This window comes from Anolis carolinensis, chromosome 4 (genome assembly GCF_035594765.1).
Source record: "Anolis carolinensis isolate JA03-04 chromosome 4, rAnoCar3.1.pri, whole genome shotgun sequence".
NCBI lineage: Eukaryota > Metazoa > Chordata > Lepidosauria > Squamata > Dactyloidae > Anolis > Anolis carolinensis.
Window position 1 is genome coordinate 60,376,915 of NC_085844.1, and position 23,093 is coordinate 60,400,007.

Sequence of the window (23,093 nt, forward strand, 5' to 3'; positions counted from 1 at the left end):
GGAAACTAAGGAAACTAAAAACAGAGCTGTTTCACTCATCTTTTTTAAGAGCACCAATCCTGTTTTTCTTTTAAAAAATAACACTACAAATAATAAACATGGCACTTTTTCAAAGAAAGAATAATGTAAATCAAGTAGTACTAATTAGTAACTAAAATAAATTACAGCCATGTAGGATTATTGTTGAACATTCATATGCAGTACAACATTCAGCATGTTTTGCAGCTCTGTCATCAACCCCTTTGGATTTGTAAGACACAATTAAACCAAGACCAATGAGATGTAGTTTTGAGTTTGTTTATTACAGCCATGTATTTTTATTGGATTTTAAAACACTGAATATCCCATTAATACAAATATAAAGTACAATAAACTAATGACAATAAAATATACCAGATACAAAAGACTAAAACTAAATAATGGTATACATCTGCTCACTTCCAACCTATGTAGATTTAAGTAAGTATTTTGTTATTGTTACTGCTGTTGTCTAAGGGCGTTTCCAGACATGGTTTAAACCCACGCCAAAGCAGCTTGGGTTTAAATTCACACGCCCCCTCCAAAAAAGACCCGGGCTTTCCTGGTGGGGAGTCCCTATGGAGCCACCACAACCCCCCAAAAAACTTCCCTAAAACTTGTAAAAAATTACTGGGCCTCCATTATGGCTGTCCTGGAGTCCTCCTGGCATGTAGAAATGACACTCAAAGAGATGGGGGGTGAGTTAAGGAGCAATTTTCCTCCTTGTCCCCCCGGTTTCCTGCTGTGTAATTTCTACCCCATAGAGGCAGCCTAGTAAGTTTGTAGGACAGTTTTGAGAGGTTGGTAGGGGTGTGGTGGTGCCATCTCACTTCTCCAGGCTTTTGGAAGCCCAAAGAAATGAGTTGGCTGCTGAGACTCACTCCCATGTAGTCCTAGGACTACCCCAGGTGTTGTCACTGCGCCTTCGGGGATTATGGTTGATGGGGATGGAATTCGAAGAGGAAGAAAAAACCCTCGTGATGAGGGTTCACTGGAGGAGTTGTGCAGGAAGCGACTTAGAGAGCTATATGGGGATCTTCTGAGGAAGATTCAGATGGGGAGATGGATGCTGAGGAACAGGTGGTGGCTGGGGAAGCGGGCACTGAATGGGCACAGCCACCGGAGATGTCTGGGGATTTGGGGTCTATGGATACTTCTGAACCTGGGGTTTCTGCAGGAGCTGATCCCAATTGGGATGCTTGGAGAAGGGAGGATGGTTCTTTAAGTGTTCATGGGGCTAAGTGTGGGCAGGATGATTGGGACTCCAACGAATTGCTAGGTACTCCAGATCCACGAGCTCTAGCTGTGTGGAGCTCAGACTCTGAGTAGATTTGGGACACCTGGTGTTTGGGTGTGAGTGTTTGGTCACCCAGGAGGAAGGGGAATAAAATGGGAATGTTTGGCCACTGCACTTTGCGTGTGGCAAGGTGTTGCTGAGGCGCCATTGGGATCTCTGTGTTTCCATGAAGACTGGACTTGGACTATGATTTGAATCTGCTGTTATCACCTAGCTTGGCTCTCGCTGTGTCTTATCGTGGACCTGTTTTGGATGACTGCACCCTCTTCAGACCTTGGATCGGAATTTGACCTTGCTACTGCCTTCGCCCTGTGATTGATGACTACTATCGGCTTTTGACTCCTGGCTTGCTCTTTGGACACCGCTGTTATCTCCTGACCTGACCTTGGAATCCCGGACGACGTCTTTTCACCATCCTTTTGGAGCCTTCGGCTTTATCCACATTGTGGAAGCAGTCTACTACATTCTTAGTTTGTTTGTTTGTTTCCTGACCAATTTGGTGTTTTCTTTTGGGAACTGTTCCTTTGAAAACTACAGAGCCGGCTGGCAGGGCAGGGCTTGGACTCAGAAAGTGCAGTTTGCACTAAGTTTGTTTAGCTTTGTTTTTACCTGCTTGTGTTGCTGAATTATATTTTTGTTTGAACTGCTCTTGAAGCACTGATAGTGAAGTGTTTCAAGGTTTTTTCTGTGTTAACATTACTTTTTGGCTTATCTGCTGAATAAACTCTATTTTTGTTCGCTAATTGGCGTCTGACTCTTGACACCAGGGGAGTCCCCACAAGTCTAATACCTCATTAGACCCCTGCCTTTCAGGCCATATCTAATGGGGTATCTAATTAATTCGGGACAAAGTAGGATGAATTAATTTCCAAATTAATTTGGAGGCTTCAGGAAAAAGCCTGACAGGCCCTGCGTTTTGGGGCCTGTCTGGAAGGACCCTAGGATGATTCCATTCGGATTACCTAACAGACACCAGGTTTTTAAAATAAGATACAGTAAAGCAAACATTCTCATGCAATCTCTAATTGTAAAAACAAAAACAAAATATAAACTAGATCTCACTGTATGTATGGTTTACATAAGAAGCAATGGTATAGATTTCTAAATAAGCCTGAATAACAAAAAAAATCTGTTTTTCATCATGCTGTGGTCTTTGTATTACATTTCAGTTTTTGTTGTTTTACTTCTAAATGCCTGGAATAAGGCAGACTTACATGTGGAAGTTTTCCTGTTTCCCCCTTTTTCCTTTGGTTCAGTTTCAGCAAATAATTTGTTGAAAGGAAATCCTCTTTTGAAAGCTCTATGTCAAAAGTGAATAACACATTATACTCTCAAACATATTGAAACATACTTTTAACTGGTATCAACTGATCAGTGAAGATAGTCCACAGAGAGGATAGGGGCTCTCATCCAAGAGTGCTCATCCACACCGTTTCCTTCAAGTTTACTTTGTTTCCTGCTTCATTATTTTCAAATTACATATCTTTGGCTTCAGTACAGTAAAGGCATTGCTATGAAGCACGACCCATGAAACAAAAACCTGGCTAGTTAGTCAATAAAACTGGGAAAGAGAATAGAAGTAACAGAGGGCCCTTCCATACAGCCCTATATTCCAGAATATCAAACCAGAAAATCCCACAATATCTGCTTTGAACTGGGTTATCTGAGTCCACACTGTCATATATCGCAGTTCAAAGTAGAACATGTGGGATTTTATTTAGTTGTGTGGAAGGGGCCTGGGAAACAAATCATTCATGGCAAATAGTATAAAGTCAATCAGGAATGTCACTAAAATTATGAAGACAAAATTACAGACATTGATCATTTGTAACTGGATCTCATTATACTTTGTAATAAAAATAAAAACTAAAATGCAGTCAAATTGACCATTCTTGAAGGATAACACAGCCTAGCATTTTTTTCTTGGTGTCTTGGTTTTTAGGCCTGTTCTTGAGGTTATTTGGGGTGCTGATTCAAAAAATTGCATTGGATAGACTGCACCAGTTCTAGTTTCTTAGATATGGTTATAATGATTTTCTATAGGCAAGCAGATGAAAACAGATATATGTCATATGTTCTGTATGTCAAAAAGCTAGAGCTGATCGGGAAAACTGGTGCCATTTTTAGAATCAGCAGGTTAAATATACCCAGAAACAGGCCCAACATTTGAGCCACCAAAATGTGTGTTGGCCAGTGTAATATTCAAATTTATCATCTCCAAATTTAGAGTCACATTCTTCACTTTTATTTCTACTGAATCCTATTTTACTTTGAAATCATCCTTCTTTCAATCAGTGGGATCAGGTGGAAAAGAATCTGGTTCTTTAGTTACCTATATCTTATATATTCATCTATACTAGAGATGATTAATGTATGTGAATAGAATTCATGTACTGTGTGTAAGCATGGGGTCTCTATGGACATTTCAAAAGTTTAACTTCCAGAAAGATCTTGGTATGTTTCAATTGTTCTTGTGACCGATTCTGGCTTCCTTGAAACTGTTTGAAAATGGATTAAACCAAAGAGATGTATCAGATCATTTTAAAGACAAGACTTCAATGCCAAACCCCACCCCAAAAACTGCATCATGAATTAATTATGTAAATAAATTTTGTATGAGACGGTTATAATACAGTCCTTTATGAAGCAGGTTACTCGTTCTTCCACTTAATTGCAATGCTCTAAGGCATTTATCTTTATTTTCAAATCTGGATTCTTTATTGTACTTCACTTTGCAGATTCTATCATCACTCAGTGCCTATCACAAAATGCAATGTACAGTACATATCTTGCTATAATTTGGAAAACTTAAACTGCTTACTTTTTTTTTTTTTTTGAAAAAATGGTTCAGTATAGTATACTTGTGTTTATAAATCTTATAGTTAGAATAAAACTTAAAATGATCAGCTGGAGAAACTTTCCATATCTGAACCACAGTTATTCATAACATACTCAACAATGGGTCCACTAAAACTAAATGCATAAGTAGTTTATTGACACAGGAACAATGTAAGCCATAGTTTCCCGTAGTCTATAGAGAAATATTCAGTTGTTTGCAAATAAGTGAATCCAGATGTTTGTCTGGCTCACCAGAATCCTGGATATTTCCATCGCTGCAGACAATTTTAGTTTCAAATAAAAGGACCACAGCAAATGGCAATTTATAGATTATAATGTCAAGGCCACAGACATACAAAATGCAAATATGAAACAGATATAAAAATGATTCCATAAGTATTTACAACTCAGGTATACAGTGGGTTTTAATGGATAATTAAAGGATCAACATAAAGAAAATGGGCATTATACTTATTTCATCTAAAGCTCTCTGTTATAAAACCCTTGATTGCTTTGGCTAGTAAACAAAGTAGATAAAACAAATTCCTATTAGCTAAATGACATTTTGTAAAACCACAAACCATATTCCCGAACCATTAACTGCTTGGTCTTTTCATAGACTAGTTCTTAAGTGTAATCTGTCACCTCCTTATTTTTGCAGTGTATTTCTATGTATAATTAATATTGGGTATGATCAAAACTGCAATCTTGAGTGTTTCTCAGGAAGAACCTGGTTTAAATGGTAACTTTTAAACATGTCTTTTGGAGCCTTTAACCCATTCCTCCTGTATTTTAGCTAAACAACATTTAGCCACAAACACACATACACACTTAACCCGGTTTAACATGGGTTATAATGCATGTGTGCAAGGGCCCTTAGTGAGGACATCACAGCATTGTCTTTAGCTGCTCCCAGGTCTTGAAACTAGTGATGTGCATTCGGAACTTACCTTGATCCACTTTGTGTCCTGGCTTTTGTCGGAGGCCCTGATCCGTTTTAGTCTGAACCTCCTAAAATTGGGAGGTCAGACATTTCGTTTTTGTTTTCTGGGCTAAAAGATCAGTTTTCTTTCAGCCCATTATTGGGACTTCACACATAGGCCCAAAGCTCCCAGACCTACGGGTGCAGGCTTTGGGCCTACTCACCTGAGCTTCTGATGCAGGCTTTGGGCTTTGGGCCTACGGATGCAGGCTTTGGGCCTACGCATCCGGGCCTCATAGGGCCTGCAGCCGATTGCTGAGTAAGGATCGCTCCTTATTCGGCAATTGGCTGCAGGCCCTGTGAGGCCTGGGTGCATAGGCCCTTTGGGCCTACAGGTGCAGGCTTTGAATCTACACACACAGGACTCGCAAGGTCTGCTGCAGACTCTGCAGCCGAGTGCCTAGTAAGGAGCGCTCCTTATTCGGCGCTCGGCTGCAAAGTTTGCAGCAGAACCTGCAAGGCCTACAGCTACAGTCTTTGGGCCTACGTGCCCAGGACTCACAGGGTCTGCTGCGGACTCTGCAGTTGAGCACCAAGTAAAGAGCACTCCTTACTCGGTGCTGGGCTGCAGAGTCTGCAGCAGACTCTGCAAGGCCCAGGCACTTAGGCCCAAAGCCTGCCCCTGTAGGCCCAAAGCGCTGGGTTGTTTGCAGCCCCACGCTTTGGGCCTATGTTGATCCGATAAGCAGGCTTGGAGCCCATACCGATTCCTGCCTGCTTTTCGTATCGAGTTGATTTTTGTTCCGGGGGGACTTTCCATTTTGTGCCATCCAAATGGATGGTACGAAATGGAAACATGAATTAAACAAATGGAACAAATACTGCACACAGGACTACTTGTAACTCACTTTTGCAGACGGTTCAATTGGACTTCTTCCTGCTGTCCTTCCTCTGACCAATAAAGACCTTTTTCTTTAAGGAGCCTTTTAGATCTTAATATCATTTGCCAGACTGAGCTTTTAAAGGGGAATGTTGTTTCTGTTTTACTGTATTTTACACATGTGTTTTAAAATATTTTTAACTTAAATTCTCAACTAGTGTTTTTAAAAAGAAAAATGGATTCCGGTGTGTTTTAGCTCTGGTACTGGAATCTTAATTGCATTCTATTTTTAAAAGGTTGTATGTCACCTTGGAGCTCATTAAATTAAATAAATAAATACAGCACATTTGCACTCTTACAAATCCATACAATTTTCATTTAACTTTTATTATACGTTACATGTATTTTGCAAAGCAAAGAAGATATCGTCACATCTTTCCTTCTTGGCTCTATGAAAAAGGAAACCGATATTTGTCTAGTGCTTTCTAAAATCCAAGTACTATTAAGTAATACAATCAAACATATGCTGGTGAGAGAATCCAGACTTGTTGGCTTCTGTTCTTCCCATAGCTGCAGTATAGAGCACAGATTTCAGTTTCCAGTGGACTAAGTTAATCTTTTTTATTTGTCTGAAATTCTTTTATAGTTAAAAAGAAGAAGAAGAAAATAGTGGGGGAGGGATTAGATTCTGACTGTTTGAACCACTAAACTAGAACCTGGTTGAGTCTAAATTCATTTGTATATTGACTAATTAACAGTTTGTGTTAGGTAATTAACAATAAATAGGAAAATTATATAAAAAAAACTGTCAGATGTTCCCAAAATGAGAAGGAATACAATGCAACTACAATATAATACTTACTGATTACAAATACATCCAAAAAACCCCATAATAACAGAAATAACAAGAATTCCAGTCACACCATGAAATCAAGAAGAGAAGGTGGTATTACAGTACCACTCCCATACCCATATGACTGGTACCCATACTTTTACTAGCCACATCTGACAAAATATGACCTCTCTAGTAATATTCTAAGTTCTCCAGGTGATTCTATGGCAGACATGGGAAAGCTTCAGCCCTCCAAGTATCTTGTAGGCTGTTAGGAATTGTTGGAGTTGGAGTCTAAAACATCTGGAGGGCTGAAGTTTGTCATGCCTTTTCTATGGAATGCTTCTTGCCAGATGTTGCCATAGAATCACCCTGAAGGACCCAGCAAATTTCAAGCAAGAATACCTCTCTAGGAATTTTCTAGATTCTCCAGTGTGTCTCTATAGTTCTTTCTGTCAGGTTTGCTATTATCAGTGGTTTCCTGTATATTCTGGCATGTATCTTTCTCAGCCCCCTTCTACACTGAATTGATCCCAGATTATCTTCTTATCCCAGATTATATGGCAGTGGAGACTCATATAATTTAATTCAAAGCAGATAATCCGGGATCTGATCTTGGGATATAAGGACAGTGTAGAAGGGGCCTTCAGGCCCTTCCACACAGCCATATAACCCACAATTTCAAGGTAGAAAAACTCACAATATTTGCTTTGAAGTGGGATATCTGAGTCCACACTGCCATATATTCCATTTCAAAATAGAAAATGATGGATTTTATTCAGATGTGTGGAAGGGGCCTGGGTTATCTGAGTCCACACTGCCATATATCCCAGTTTAACAAAGATAATGTGGGATTTTATTCAGCTGTGTGAAAGGGGCCTGGGATACTGGGGGTGTACTGAACAATGATTTGGGAAATACAAGATCTTCACCTACTGATAAAAAGACCATAACATTAAGTGCCAGGCTAGCATCTTTCTCTGATAGACACTCACTGTTATTTCTGCTGGTGGAAACATCTTGAAAAAAATATATTTGGCCAAAGTTTGGGGAGTAAGTAGATAAATATGGCAGTAGATATTTCTTTAAATGACCTTTTTGTTAGCCATTAATATATTTAAATAGAAAAAAAATCAAAGTACTTGAATTGGTCTTGGAAATGAGCTAGCAGTTACTGTAAATGAACAATATTTGTTGTGGTACAATCTTGATGAAAACTCATAGCTTGTAATTTTCTTGTTTCCCTATTTGGACCAGCAGATGTAAGCAACCTGATATCCTTCAGATGTTTTGGACTATAAATACTACAATCTTCAGACATTGGGATCATGGTAATTTTAGTTCATGGAAGGAAGATTTTTTTTTATACTTCAGCTAAAGTTTTTGGATGTTTTCAGAAGCATATATAGAGAGGGGTGGGGGGTGTTACTAGAGAATGAGCATTCCACAACGGTCCCTCCATGTTTTCAAGTTTAATGTCTACAGATTTGATTATTTGTGGATTTGATTAATTTGTTCTCTCTGAAACTTTATGTTTTCCAGGGTGATTTTAGGGTTAGCTTCTGGCCAGATTTGACCATAGAGTTGCCCAGAAGGCTCAGGAATTCTCTGAGAAAATTGCTCTCTAGTTTTAAAAAAATACAGTACTGTTCCATTATCTGAGTGGAGGAAAAGGGTGCACAAGACAGAGAAGGATAGTCCATGGGGGAGGAGGAAGTTGAAGGAGTAAAACCATTTCTGCTTGTTTTTCTGTTATTCCTCCCACCCATGGCACTGTAGTGGAAACAACCTTCGCTTATGAAATGAGAAGTGGGGAGGAGGAATAACAAGTGAAAATGGGGAAAATTATTTTCCTCCTATTCCTTACCCCCATCAAATTGACTATCTTTCCTTGTCTAGTGCCACCTTTTGGCCTCCATCCGGATAATGGAACAGTACCAAAAATTATCCTGGACCTGTGCTCCTAGCTCTATGAAAGTGAGGGCTTCACAGAAGTATACTTGCTCACGTAACAGAAATTCATAAAATCTGTTTCTGCCTCCAGTGTTGATGACAAAAATACAACCAATTTCAAACTGCAGACTTTGACAACTTGTGTATGAGAAATGCTTCCATTCAAGATCTGCACACCTGGGGTGGTGTAATCCAAGAAAAAACAGATGGAGATGATAAAAATAGATAGAATTTTTGGGTGATTGCTTCCAGGCTTAGCATTTCAACCTTTGAAAGGGAAAAATTATTGCCTCCTTAATATCCTTCCACTTCCAAGTGAACATTTTCTATTCTAACAGACTTTTCACAAGAGCTTTCAATAATGGGCCATTTTGGCAGATTTTAATCTTTTGTCTTTTTACATGTGTGATTCAAATGGTTGTAATTCCATGGAATATAACAGTTATATTCTGTGATGATGATGATGATGATATATATAAAATGTATATTCATTTAGCTAATTGTATTTTTTAGTTAGCACAGTATTAAGCAATCAAATTTGTATGAACCCACTAAGAAGCATTTGCTACTTGAAAAAACATTATGTTAATGCATTAATTGTTGTAATTACAATTCCTTTATTATTAATTTACTATAAATGCATGACGTAGTTATTTTAGTTCATTATAGACTACTGGGTAATTTTGGATGACATTAGGAAGCTGTTAATTTTGAATGAATTTACTATAGCAAAGTGCCATAGAGGGCAGTGGAACTAGCATATTAAGGCTTTCCAATTCTTGTTTCCTGTGACAATGCTTGCAGAATCAGGAATTGGAACACACCAGCTTTTTACGGATTCTTACCTAAAGCAGAAATTCTCTAACTTTGCTGCTCCGGGTGTTTTGAACTTCAGCTCCCAGACCATTGGCCAAATTATAAAGGAAGTGACCTCGTTGTTAGGGCTGAAACTTTAAATTGATTAATTCATGAAACTAGTCCTTCAGTTGAACTTATTCCTCCGCAAATAGATATAGACTTGAATACTACATGGGACAACATATTAAATGTGTTGAAAGCAGTGAAACTATTCAATATTCACAAGTGTCCTGTTGTAGGTTTCAGTGTTTTAAGCCTTCAGGACGATATCTTTTTCTTATTATGAATGTCTACACCTTGATTATGATTCTGTAGCAATTCGTAGGTTTTAACTATCATGTACTTAATTAGTAAACCATTTTGAGTTCAATTTTTGGGAGAAGGCAGGGTATAAATGGTTCTGGCTTAATTGTCCGAACGTATCTCCCTCTATGAACCACTTCAGGGGTTAAGATCTTCTGGGGCAGCCCTGCACTCAGTCCTGTCTCCTTTGCAGGTGTAGTTGGAAGGGACAAGAGACAGGGCCTTCTCAGTGGTGGCCCCTCAGCTGTGGAACTCCTTTCCCAGTGAAATTAGGTCAGCTCCCTCCCTCCTGACTTTCAGAAAAAAATTGAAAACTTGGCTATGGGACCAAGCCTTTGGAGAACAATCAGTGCAATAGGCAGCAATGAAGCAAGCATATATAATTGGAATGGCTCCTGGATTATGACTTTGAATGTATGTAGTTTTAACAGCTGATCTTAATGTGTTCATTTTTTAAACTTTAATGATTTTAGTCTATCAGTTTGTTTTTTGTACAGCATTGAATATTGCCAACTTGGAAGCTATTCTGAGTCCCCTTTGGGGTTAGAAGAGCGAGATAAAAATATAGTAAATAAATAAATAAACAGAAATAACAGACCATTTCCAAACCATTCTGGAAAGAAAGGAGACAACCAGTAATAGGTACAGTTGTCTTTCCTGGGGAATTCAGTCCTGGGAGTTTTCTTTCTTCTAAACTGAATAAAAAGCATGTTTCATTTCACTGGTCTGATTTACAAATGTAATTTAGAAAGAATTTTCATTAAATTGAGCCACAGTTCATGACTCTTTAGGAAACTTTGATAATCAGCACAGCAAAGTGTTTTGAAAATCTTGTCTACAGTTACTGTGATTAATTTAAACCTGTCACTGCAATTAGACAAGTGTGTTGCCAGCAACCCCATCTGTAATACAATAGCTTATCACATTTGATAGCATCCCCCTCCCCACTTTGATCCACCTCTTTTGAGCACTTTCCATGCTCAGCAACTTTTTCTTGCAAAAGCTGAGGAAGCACTAGGTTATCATTTTCCAGCTTTTCTTTGTGCGGATAAAATGCTTGCTTCATTGAAAACTGTTGTGCAAGCTAGTATACAGTACAATTGTTATTTTTAACTGAATATTTCAAGTGGCTGGAGGGAAATGTATTTTCAGATAATTCCATGAAACTATTGAGGAGGTCCAGTGTTGGCATTTCCCAGTAATTACAGGTTGATTTACATGTCTGTTGCAAAACCTATGGTGAAATCATCCAGATTAGACCTGAAATTTGGTTTTTGTTTACAAGCTGAACTAAATATTCTGCATATGCATGTGTTTAAAAAACTACCTTATCAGAATGTCATTTTAGAAGACAATACAAGTGACAGGGAAGGTTGCTCAACCTTTTCCCATTCAAAACCATTACTTAACTGTTTCCTCCTCCGGTTCTTGAGGTTAAATTGAAGGCCATGTAGTGTGGAGACAAAAGATGCTTGATTTTGGTTTCTGGACAGCTTCAAGTCTTCTTGCTGGGTTTCCATACTAGTCACACAGCACACCATAAACCTGTCAGGGTAACATGAGCAGTTCGGGTGACATGTTGTATGGGGCCCTTGGGAAACATGGTGCATCAAGTTGAAGTGTACCAATTGACCTTTAGATTTTGGTTTCCTCCCTTATAGATAAGCTTCTTATTATCTTATTTGTAGATTCTGATTCAAAGTTACTATTGGAATAGGGGTATTTATTGGTTTTATAAATGCTTTTTCCTAATAATAAGATATAGCCTCTTTTATCAGCAAGCTGTCATGGTGAACTTTGGACACATTTGATAAAAGAGAATGCAAATGTTGGGATAGTTGCAAATTCTGCTTTTGACAGAACACCATTTTGAAGTTTACTTAGAACCCTTCAGAATCCTCCAAAGCCTGCAGTTCACTATTATGACCTATTGTTCTGATCATCTTTTGTCATTTGGTGTCAGGTCATATATTACAACAGTGTTAGAGCTGTTTATATATACATAGTAAAGATTATTTCAGTTCCAGAGTTTTTTCATCTCTGTCTTTAGCTTTAGATAAAGTGGGCTTTAAATTTTTTGCAGCTAGTGCTGCAATAAAAAGTGAGCTGCTTTCAGGACAAAGATAATCATATGAAAAAGTCTTAGGAATTATACTTCTGAATACAAGATATACCAATGGGTTTATTGCATGGCTGTAATGGAAAAAGAACCTGGCCTCTCCCCAACTTTAAAATTCAGGAGGATAAATCGATAGATAGATAGATAGATAGATAGATAGATAGATAGATAGATAGATAGATAGATAGATAGATAGATAGTTTCCAGGGCTGTAGCCGGGGCGGTGTGTGTGTGTGTGTGTGTGTGTGTGTGTAGGGGTTCAACACCCTCCCCCGAAATTTTTCAGATTAAAAAAAAACCTGGTTTACTCATGAATTTTAACTGATTAACCAAATCCCCATGAGTGTCTGCTGAAGTTTATCTGTCTTGGGTGTTCACTGAAGTTTATCAATGGAGCCTGATTTCTAAATTATTTTGCGTTATGTAACTATTCTTCATGATTCACTAAAAAAAAGTTTCAACCCCCCCCAAAGAAAGATTTTTCTGGCTATGACCCTGATAGTTCCACTGTTGTTTCAAGTAGCCCAGAAGAACCATAACAGAGTATATAAAACTTTGAGTCCATATTGTTGATATTGTAATCTGATAATAGAAATAAAATATTTTTTTAGCTTTACTACTGCACATGTTTAAACCTGAATACATCTGGAATTTATGTGTTATACTGAATATAGTCAGAGGTAAATACTATCCATTGCTGGGAATAAGAATTGCCAAGAAAAAAAAGTTAATTGAAACAGATATAAAATAGAAATAAGAAAAGAAGCACAGGGGGATTGAGTGAATGTAAACAAAACTAGCACATTTTAAGATCCGGGAATAAACAATAATGCCAAGTATTATTTATTCTGAAATTGTACTGTTGTGAGCATAACCAGCCATCAAACATTGAGAAGTATTGAAATAAAGAATCAGTTAAGGAAGAAAGGAATATCAGAGGAAGTAACCAACTGCAGAGACAGCTGTTAAGATGGTAGGTAAGCCACTGTAAGCAAAACTGGAGTAGCAGGATGAAAGGAGAAACACATGTATGGTATGCTTAGAATCTACCATATGTATTATAGATCAGAAAAAAATAATTGCATAGAATAAGTATAATAAACATTTCATGTTGAAGATTGTAGTCTTTAGGTGGAATGAAAATAGTTGTTGAAATAAAAAAGCATGTGTTGTCGAAGGCTTTCATGGCCAGAATCACAGGGTTGTTGTGTGTTTTCCAGGCTGTATAGCCATGTTCCAGAAGTATTCTCTCCTGACGTTTTGCCCACATCTATGGCAGGCATCCTTAGAGGTATATGAAAAAAAAACACTGATTCCTTAGTTTTATGACCAAATAGTGTTAATATATAACCAGCAGAACTTGGAAACTAGGTCTATACTATCAATTCAGAGTTTAGACATCTCTGGATTCAAGATGGTAGGGAAGTCTGATATTGGGTGCTCAGAAAGGAATTTACTAAGTGCAGGCTCATTATATATTGAGCCTAGATGATTTCAAAAATTCCGTAGTAACTTCTCTAGGTATTTCATAGTCACTGCCCATTCATTCTGTTTCACTGGTGATGACAATAGTTTCTACCTTTTTGCTGAAAGTAGTCTACAAGAAATGTGTAATACGTATATAGCAACAAATAAAGAAATAGTACAACTTAAAACAAACTACCAATAAAAATCCTATAAAATCCAGAGTTTAAAATTATATTTAAAAAAATATTTTAAAAAAATTACAAGTGTGATGAAAATATGGTCCATGGGCATTTTTGTGCCCCCTGAGATTCTCAGATTTTCCCCATTATTTTTTTTTTACTTAAACAAATTGGTGAGAGGTTATATTATTCCAATGGTGTCACATTTTGAACTTCTGTGTATTATTTCAGGCATAAGAAAGAGCCTTCTCTAAGAATAAAGTAAATTGAAATTTGAATTTAACAGTTTCATTGATAAATGAAGGGCACTTTCAACCCTAAAGCAACCTGAAGGAAAAATATAGTAATATCAATCTCTCCCCCCAATTAGGAGTGTGTGGGATATTTTAAGTTTAAATTTTTAAGAACTGAAAACATTATAAAAATCTAAGTGGGTACAGGAAGACAAGAGACCTAGAATAATTAGGTAGGCATGTCATAGGACACTAAAGTTGACAGTATCTCTAATATGGGATGCCTCTTACTTGAAGGTTGGAAAATTTGTCCCTTCTTGGGTTGACAGATGATTTTATTGCAACTAATGCTCTCTATTTGAGGTTTGTGAAGTTTTTTCTTTTATACGAATTGAACAGAATGTCAAAAATTTCTGTATTTGAGATTGGGGGCCCTTCAAAAAGACAAAAGTGAGTACATCACATATAGTGTTTTCAAAAGGGCAATAAGAGACTTCATGGACTTCATGATATTCCAGGTTGACAATCAGAAATTACATGATGAAGGATCCATTGATTGTTTTTAATTTCTGATACAATGTTATGCATAGAATTTTTAATTAAAAAACGACCTTAATAGTTGAATGCTGGAACTAAACTGTAAGTATCCATTAATCAAACATCCAATAGCTGGATTATTTTTAAAGGCAGTTTTAGTAATAAGTCATTTAATTTGTCAAGGTATTTTTTTACAGTTGTGCAATATCATTAATTCCAGGTTAAGTCATTTCTTCATTATTGAAAAATTTAGCAACTCTTCTCTAGCAAAAAAAAAAAAATGACCTAGGGAACTGGTCCTTCAGATCATTGCTTTTTATTATTATTATTATTATTATTATTATTATTATTATTATTATTATTATTTTATTATGACACAGCAAACAGGATAGACATGCTGGATTTCATATCACAAAATCACAAGTCGAACACTTCCCAAGTGTCTAGGACTGTGTGATGTATTTTCGGATGATGCGTGCAGATCCCAGTAGGGTGGCCTTTTGCAGCTGGCAGATTGTAATTTTGTCAATGTCTATTGTTTCCAAATGCCAGCTGAGATCTTTTGGCACGGCACCCAATGTGCCCATCACCACTGGGACCACCTGCACTGGTTATTATTATTATTATTATTATTATTATTATTATTATTATTATTATTCACATACTGGCACTACATATTATGCATTCTTTCTTCATTTTTCTCATGCTTTGTGAGTATTATTTTCTTGCATGGCTGGTTTTATGTTTAAACAGATTAGTGGTTAAGCACTAACTTATAATGAACCAAGCTGTAACACATTGACATATTTCCTTAGTTAAAAGAGAAAGCTTTTTAAAAGCACTTTAAATAGCACCCACTTTAATTCTGGACATAAATTTTATTGACATTTTAGCACTTTCTTAGATGCAAATGAAATGTAATGGAAGTCTTGTTTGCATAATAATAGATTTCATTATTTGTTTATAAATGTTGATCTAAGACAGTGGTTCTCAAAGAGTGCTATGCGGAGCCCTTGAGGCTCTATGAAGCATACTGAGGGGGCTCCATGCTTCCCTCTCTCTCTTTATCCCCCCCCCCCCGCTCCAAACTTTCCCTCCTCTTTCCTGCTCCCCACCCACCCCAAACCCCTCCTTGCCTCCAAAAGCCTTTCCCCCTTGTATTCTGTGCTGCCCAGGGCCTTTCCCCCTTGCCTTCCTTGCTTCCACAACCCTATTTTCCTCCCACCACTTAGGGGGTGCTTTGATTGTGCTTTCCTTGCATGGCCAAAGGGGCTTGGACTGGATGGCCTTGAGGTCTTCCACTGAAATACTGTTAAGTTTATGTTAGTTAAAATTGTTCTTTTTTCTTTCCTTTCCTTCTTTCTTCTATTCCATTGTGCATAGGAATTTGTTCATGTTTTTTTCAGTTACTTCACACAAACACTTCATCCATCTGCCACTGGCCTGGCCCGTCTGTCAAATTTTATAACACAATGCAGCAAAACATTTGCCCATGCCTGATATACATACATACTATAATATATAATATAAAATATAAACATTTCTTGGGGCTCCAGGTTAAACTTTTGCTTCAAAAAGGGCTCCATGGCTGAAAAGGTTTGAGAATCCCTGATCTAAGAAAATTACTTGTTTTTATTTATGGTGATAATTAATTTTATCCCACCTTTTTTTCTAAAAAATGTGACTTGGTTGTTGTTGCATAACTTCCAAATTGACTTATGGCGGCCTTATAGGGTTTCCTTATATTCCATGGAGGTTTGTCATTAAAGTAAGGAAGTAAAGTCTTTAAAAAATTGAGATGAGCACCAACCCCCAGAGTCAGACATGACTGGACTTAACGTCAGGGGGATCCTTTATCTTTACATTTATTGTTCTTTTATTGTTGTTGGGGGGTTGCACTACAAATAAGACATGTGAAGTGTGCATAGGAATTTGTTGGGTTTTTTTTTTCAAATGATAATTTTGCCCCTCAGCAGTCTGAAGGATTGTGGGCCGGCCCTCTGCTTAAAAAGTTTGAGGACCCCTGCGTTAAACCATAAGTAGTACTAAACCTATTGAAATGAAGGACCTCTGGTCCAAGAATACCATATAATTAAATAATAAATAAAGAAGAGCTTTATTTATATCCCACCCCATCTCCCCAAGGGGACTCAGAGCGGCTCAATTAGTTTAATAATCAGGGTTGTTGTATGTTTTCCGGGCTGTATGGCCATGTTCCAGAAGTATTCTCTCCTGACATTTCGCCCACATCTATGGCAGGCATCCTCAGAGGTTGTGAGGCAGACAACCTCTAGGGATGCATGCCATAGACGTGGGCGAAACGTCAAGAGAGAATACTTCTGGAACATGGCCATACAGCCCGGAAAACATACAACAACCCTGTGATCCCGGCCATGAAAGCCTTCGACAACACAGTTTAATAATCAATTAGTTTCCGGGCAAAGTACAAGGTGTTGGTTTTGATCTTTAAAGCCCTACTTGATTTGAGTGCAGGTTACCTACAGGATTGCCATTCCCCATAAAATCTGCCCTGCACGGTTTGTGAGTTGACTACTCCAATCAGCCAGAACCCGACTGGCAACCATCACCCAGGGGACCTTTATATTGGCCACTCCATGACTGTGGAACAACCTACTGAAAAAGATCCGACAGCTAAATGAGCTGTCAGAATTTAAAACTCATCTGAAGACCTATCTCTTCTGGCAAACCTACCCAGCCATTTTTAATTAGGAATATTAAACTTGCGTCCTATATTTTAATCTTTATTCTGTGTATTTTAATATGTATTTCATCAGAATTCATTTTAATATGTGTTTTATAAAATGTTTACAATAATTATGTGTTTTAACTGTGTTGTAACCTTACCTCCAGCGGGAAAGTAACGGCGCTCCATGCAGTCATGCTGGCCACATGACCTTGGAGGTGTCTATGGACAACGCCGGCTCTTTAGCTTAGAAATGGAGATGAGCACCAACCCCCAGAGTCAGACATGACTGGACTTAATGTCAGGGGAAACCTTTACCTTTTTAACCTGCCTCAAGCCATGAGACGGATAAGAAATAAAATTGTTATTGTTGTTACTACTGCTACTACTATTATTATTGTCATTCTGGAGACTTAGAATATCCTTAGAAACAAATAAAACTACAGATACTGGCCCCATGGATATGGTGTTAAACTGTGTATCTCTGTGAGAGATCTAGTATGAGTGCTTTTGCCAATTTTAAAAGATCCACATGATTAAATGGTAAACATTGAAAAAAATACTATCATAAATGTTCATTTTTCCAAATAACAACAACAACAATTTTACATGGGAACCAAGCCCAATAATACAACAATAGAATACAACAACATAAAATACATTCAATTATAATGAATTAATACATAAAACATAAAAATCATAAAAGCATAAACTCAACAGCAACTGATAACCAATGTTCTTCCTGAGCTATTTTATGTATTATGTTGTACATAAGTATTCTGGACAGGATGCAACTGATACGGAGAATCCATGTTGCTGCCTTTTTTAACAGTTAATTGAGGGTGACTTATAGCCTTCTGGTAGAAAACAAACAAATCATTTTTCTTGTACTTTCACTCTCACAAGAGGGCCCTTATGAATCTCCAAGGCTACTAGAAGCTGATGGAGCTTTTATTTCTTTTCTTATGAAGTGGATAAAAGGTTTTAAGTCTTGACACAAACAGGAGAATACAGTCAAAGCATTTATCCTGAAGGCACCAAGCCTTTAAATAGTTACTATGCTCCGTTTCCCTCAAGGACCAGTAACAACTCCCTTGTTCTTTGTTCTTCTGGACCATGCATTACTAGAAGCACTATGCTCTTTTCTGTCTCAGCACATGCCAAAACTTTCATTATGTTTAGTTTGAAAGGGGTCTATTGCCACAGAATTATGGCAAAACTCTATCTCTTCTGTTTCGAGTGTCTTCATTAAAACATCAGTCTACTAAAGGTAAGATTTCCAGATTTATATCCCATCATTATTTTCCTCTCTATTTTTTTTCTTGAGGAGTAGAAAGAAATAATGAAGGTATGAAATTACAACCAGTGAAAAAATATATTATTGAATTTTTAAGCATAGAGGAAGGTAAAAAAGAAGAGATAGTGATTTGTAAAATAACATTAGGATATTCTGAAGTTGAGTATGTTTGAATGAGATCACATATGTTTTGTTTCTCTGAAAAGCTTGAATCATCATGACTTAAAATAGATGTTCCATTGATAATAGTAAATTTGACAAAAGTTTAGTAGTCCAGCATTATGATGCTTAATCTCAGCAACTACTTTATTTTGTGAAACATAATAAAGTTTTAATTAAATTTAAATTAAGGGATTTAAATTAAAAGTAAAACAGAAGATAGATAGGGAAATGGAGAAGTTTTGTTTCACACTATTTCAGAAAACGTTTAAATCATTAAACGTCCTATTTCTCACTACCGTATGTATGAACCAATCCTAGAGTCTTACTTCAGGGAGAGTCATATTCGGCTCAATAGGTAACTACGTAAAGGATTAAACTGATAATGCCATAATAGCTTTTGTGTAATTGCATACTGTTATTAAAATTACAAACAAAATGTTTCTCCTAAGCACTCTGCTAAGGTAAGTGCTCATTATTTTAATACTTGCAAAAAATCTGTGGATCTTAGCAAATGCTCTTGTGGTATGTATCAAAACACAGTCTTCAATATCATTTTTTTATCACAACATTCTTTTAAAATATATATTTACTTGAAAGTGCACAGCATTGATAACCACATTCGTAATTCAGTGTTGAATGTATTACACTGTCTTGTGCCAGTGTACTCTGATTTTCATTGTAAAAAGCAAACATGATATATTTTTTATTTCCATCCTTTGAAATATTAATTCTTTTTCTATTAAAAGAGTATCAGCATATGTATACCATGTGTAATAGTCATTGCCAGAAGACACTGCATGTGTTTCATGGGAGGGATATGGATGCATCATCATCACTGCCATAGGAAATCACTTGTGGCAGAGTCTGGGGCCCTTCCACAGAGCTGTATAACCCAGAATATCAAGGCAGAAAATCCCACAATATCTGCTTTGAACTGGGTTATCTGAGTCCACACTGCCATATATTCAAAGCAGAAAATGTGGGATTTTATTCAGCTGTGTGGAAGGGGCCTCTGATTGTCTTCCAAGGATAGAGTCTTGGCAGTGGGTCCATAAGTAACAGTGAAGACCTATTCTGGATCTAAATGGTCTTTTACAATGGAGACATGGATTTCCAGATGGAAGGAGGTCAGTACAAGGATTTGCTTGATATGCCTTACTCTCAGTGCATTTCTTCTTTTTGACCCATATGCATGCCTCTTCAAAATCCATTGGTAACAGCTGACCTCCAGTTACTAGGCTTAGGTGCCAGGGCTTCCCAGTTCTTGGTGTTTATACCACATATGTTTCAGTTAGCTTTTGAAGACAATGCTGATGCATAACAGTTGTGATCAGATGCCATAGCTGCACTCATAGGAGCTCTGGTTTATCATAAGATCCAAACCCAGCCACTGTCTTGATTTATACAAACTGTTCTCAAGGACTCTGATGTTGAAGAATAAGCAAAATCCCCCTTCCCGTGTGCCAGAAAACAGTATTGTATTTTTGTCCATTGATTATAACTGCTTCTTTCTATTACTGGTAGCCAATAGATTGCAGATCAGCACTGGTTTAGTGACCACCACCTTGAGTAGCAGTATACAACCCCTCCGTGAAATTGCAGAAAAACCAGTGAATCAATATGTCAGAAGTATGTTTAATACATACTTTTTATACACAATGGTGCTACTAAAGTGTTGTGATTTTTTTTTAAAGTAGCCTGCAGTTATGTGGTATTTGGGAGATCAAAGCTGCATTATACATGAATTTACTGCTTAGGAATGACGCTCAACATAAATAGTAGTTATATTATCTCAAGTGAAGTGTACTCAATACAGGAGAGAGCAAAATTAGAGTATATGGTAATATGGAGCTCCCGGTAGTGCAGTGGGTTAAACCGCTGAGCTACAGAAATTGCTGACTGAAAGGTTGGCAGTTCAAATCTGCAGAGTGGAGTGAGCTCCCACTGTTAGCCCCAACTTCTGTTGGGGCTAACAGTGGGGCTAGCATGTTTTCGAACTGCTAGGTTGGCAGAATCATAGAATCGTAGAGTTGGAAGAGACCTCACGGGCCATCCGGTCCAACCCCCTGCAAGAAGTTTTGAATGAGATTTTCCTGCTTCTTGCAGGGGGTTGGACTGGATGGCCCGTGAGGTCTCTTCCAACTCTACGATTCTGTGATTCTATCATTCTATGATTCTGCCAACCTAGTAGTTCAAAAACATGCAATTTTGAGTGGATCAATAGGTACTGCTCCAGTGGGAAATTAACGGTGCTCCATGCAGTCATGCCAGCCACATGATCTTGGAGGCGTCTGTGGAGAGCACTGGCTCTTTGGCTTAGAAATGGAAATGAGCAGCAACCCCCCAGAGGTTGACTTACAATCCAGGCTTCCCAATGATATTTTAGTAGACAAGATTATAACTATATAGGAAGATGTTAACTGCTCCCACTTAAATCTAGTCTCTGCCATAAATGACTAACTTGCCTCTCAATAGGAAGGGGCTGTAAAATGCATTGTAAGTAAAAGGAAAGATAGATCATTTGGTAGGCACAAGAGGAAGATAGCATTATAGCCCACTTATTGTGCTTACATTATTTTAGTGTTAGAAAGTAGGGAGTATTGACAGAATTTTTGACATATGGGAAATCATTCACAGAACATAATCCCTTAGATGATTCATAAGATTTATCAAGCCACAAGGGAAAATGCTATGAAGGTAATAAAATGTTAGTTTTTACCAACTTTTTAAAGTTTGAACATTTGCATCTGTTCTTCCATTGAATTCCTAGCAAATGTTTGTCACACCCAAGAAATATGCTATCATCCTGAGGAGAAGCTAATACTTAATAGGAGCCCTATTCTACTTTGAGCAGTGGCTAAAGGACGAACTGCATTAGCTTTGGTCAATAAACAAGGGGCTTTTATCTTCACAGCAGAAACATTTAGTATCTTATCTCTAAGTATGAACAAGAACAAACATTCTGGCAAGGTTTTCCATGAAGAAATTTAAATGGCAGATGGTTTATCATCATCATCATCATCATCATCAATATCAATCATTATTTTGGTCCAAAGACCCAATTTGCTCAGCAGAAAAAGTTCACAAAAGATTCATAAACTGATAAAGCCACTCAAAAACAGGATGGTGAAATTCTTGATCGGGCATGGGCAAACTTTGGCCCTCCAGGTGTTTTGGATTTCAACTCCAACCAGCTGTTAGAAATTATGGGGGTTGAAGTCTGAAACACTTGGAGTGCCAAATTTTGTCCATGCCTCTTCTAGATGCACATGAATATGGGTAAAAACACTGCAAATATATATAAGGCAAGATTCAACCTGATTCTAATATAGGAAGGTGTCTAATCCTGGCTACCTCAGAGAGAAACTTGGCAACAGCCAAGGTCACATGGGAGAAATTGTCACCTAATAAAAACTTTACTTGAAATTGTGCAGATCTACTGGGTAGGTTGCTCAGTAGTGGGTTAATATTATGTAGCTGAGCCTGCTTGCAAAAACTGCAGGACAATAAGATGTAATACAGCTGAAGACCTGGATGTGGGACCAAGCTTTTGGCCCATCCTAAGATACGGTTGATATAATCTGATGTATTTGTTGGATTAATGTGAAATTGAATACAGACTGGCTCTGACTTTTGGCCCAATGCTACTGGCCCTCTTGTAATGGTCACACAGTGTTTTACTGTTTTAAATGGGGTATGATATTGGTTTTTAAGTGTGTTTTTACGATCATTTGTTTTACTATATTTTGTATTATATGTGGCATTAATCTTGCCATTGTGTAAGACCGCTCTGGGTCCCCCTGGGGGAGAAGAGCGGTATATAAATTAAATAAATAAATAAATAATACATTCAACATCCTGGTTACTGCATGAGCAAAGTCTTGCATTGTAAGGGACTCCCACAAATCTGCCTCGAAGCACTTTGGATGGGAACACATTGAACCTTGTTTTGGAAAATAAGCAACAATATTTGGCTACAGTCAAGTTCTTAAGATAATTTGTTTCATGAAAAGGCCCAGCATAATGTATGCTCAGGGTGCTTGGGAAACAAGAAACATATGAGCAAGAACTCAGTTCACAGAAGGCAATGCCCCACAGTCTTTGTTTAATAGATTTAAGTGCCATGTCATAACACAGATGAGATAAGAGGGATGAAGAGAGGTCGATAGAAGAGGCCTTTTTAGAGTTAAGCTTGAACCAGTTGCTAATGTAATCATCCTGGGCTAGATCGTGAATCAGACCTGAGCCCAGTCTGAAAACAGTAACCTTAATTCAATATTTAAAGGCCCACCACCAAACTCTTGTTGAGAGGGGGATTTCTCAGATTCTAACAGCAAGACACAGAATGACACACATCTGGGGAACTGGAAGAGGGCCCTCAAGAACCTTGATTGGTGCTGATCTATCTTAGGTGTTGAACCACTAATCCAGATGCTGGATGCATAAAGCAACTGGGTAGTTGTCTTGGCATTAAAAACGTTAATAGCCGTTGGT

The 23,093-nt window shown here is 37.7% G+C and overlaps 1 protein-coding gene across 2 annotated transcripts in view; it reads left to right on the top strand.

The window, feature by feature from the left end:
• The window catches only part of arhgap28 (Rho GTPase activating protein 28), a 92,942-nt gene that overhangs the window by 24,005 nt on the left and 45,844 nt on the right, over nucleotides 1-23,093 (top strand). Inside the window, exon 1 of one of the 2 annotated variants that reach the window (XM_062980498.1) lies at nucleotides 18,192-18,410. The exons of the other annotated variant lie outside the window; for it this stretch is intronic. The gene's annotated coding sequence lies outside the window, so the exon portion shown is untranslated. Of the gene's footprint in view, nucleotides 1-18,191; nucleotides 18,411-23,093 lie in introns of those variants that run through there. 2 annotated transcript variants of the gene reach the window in all.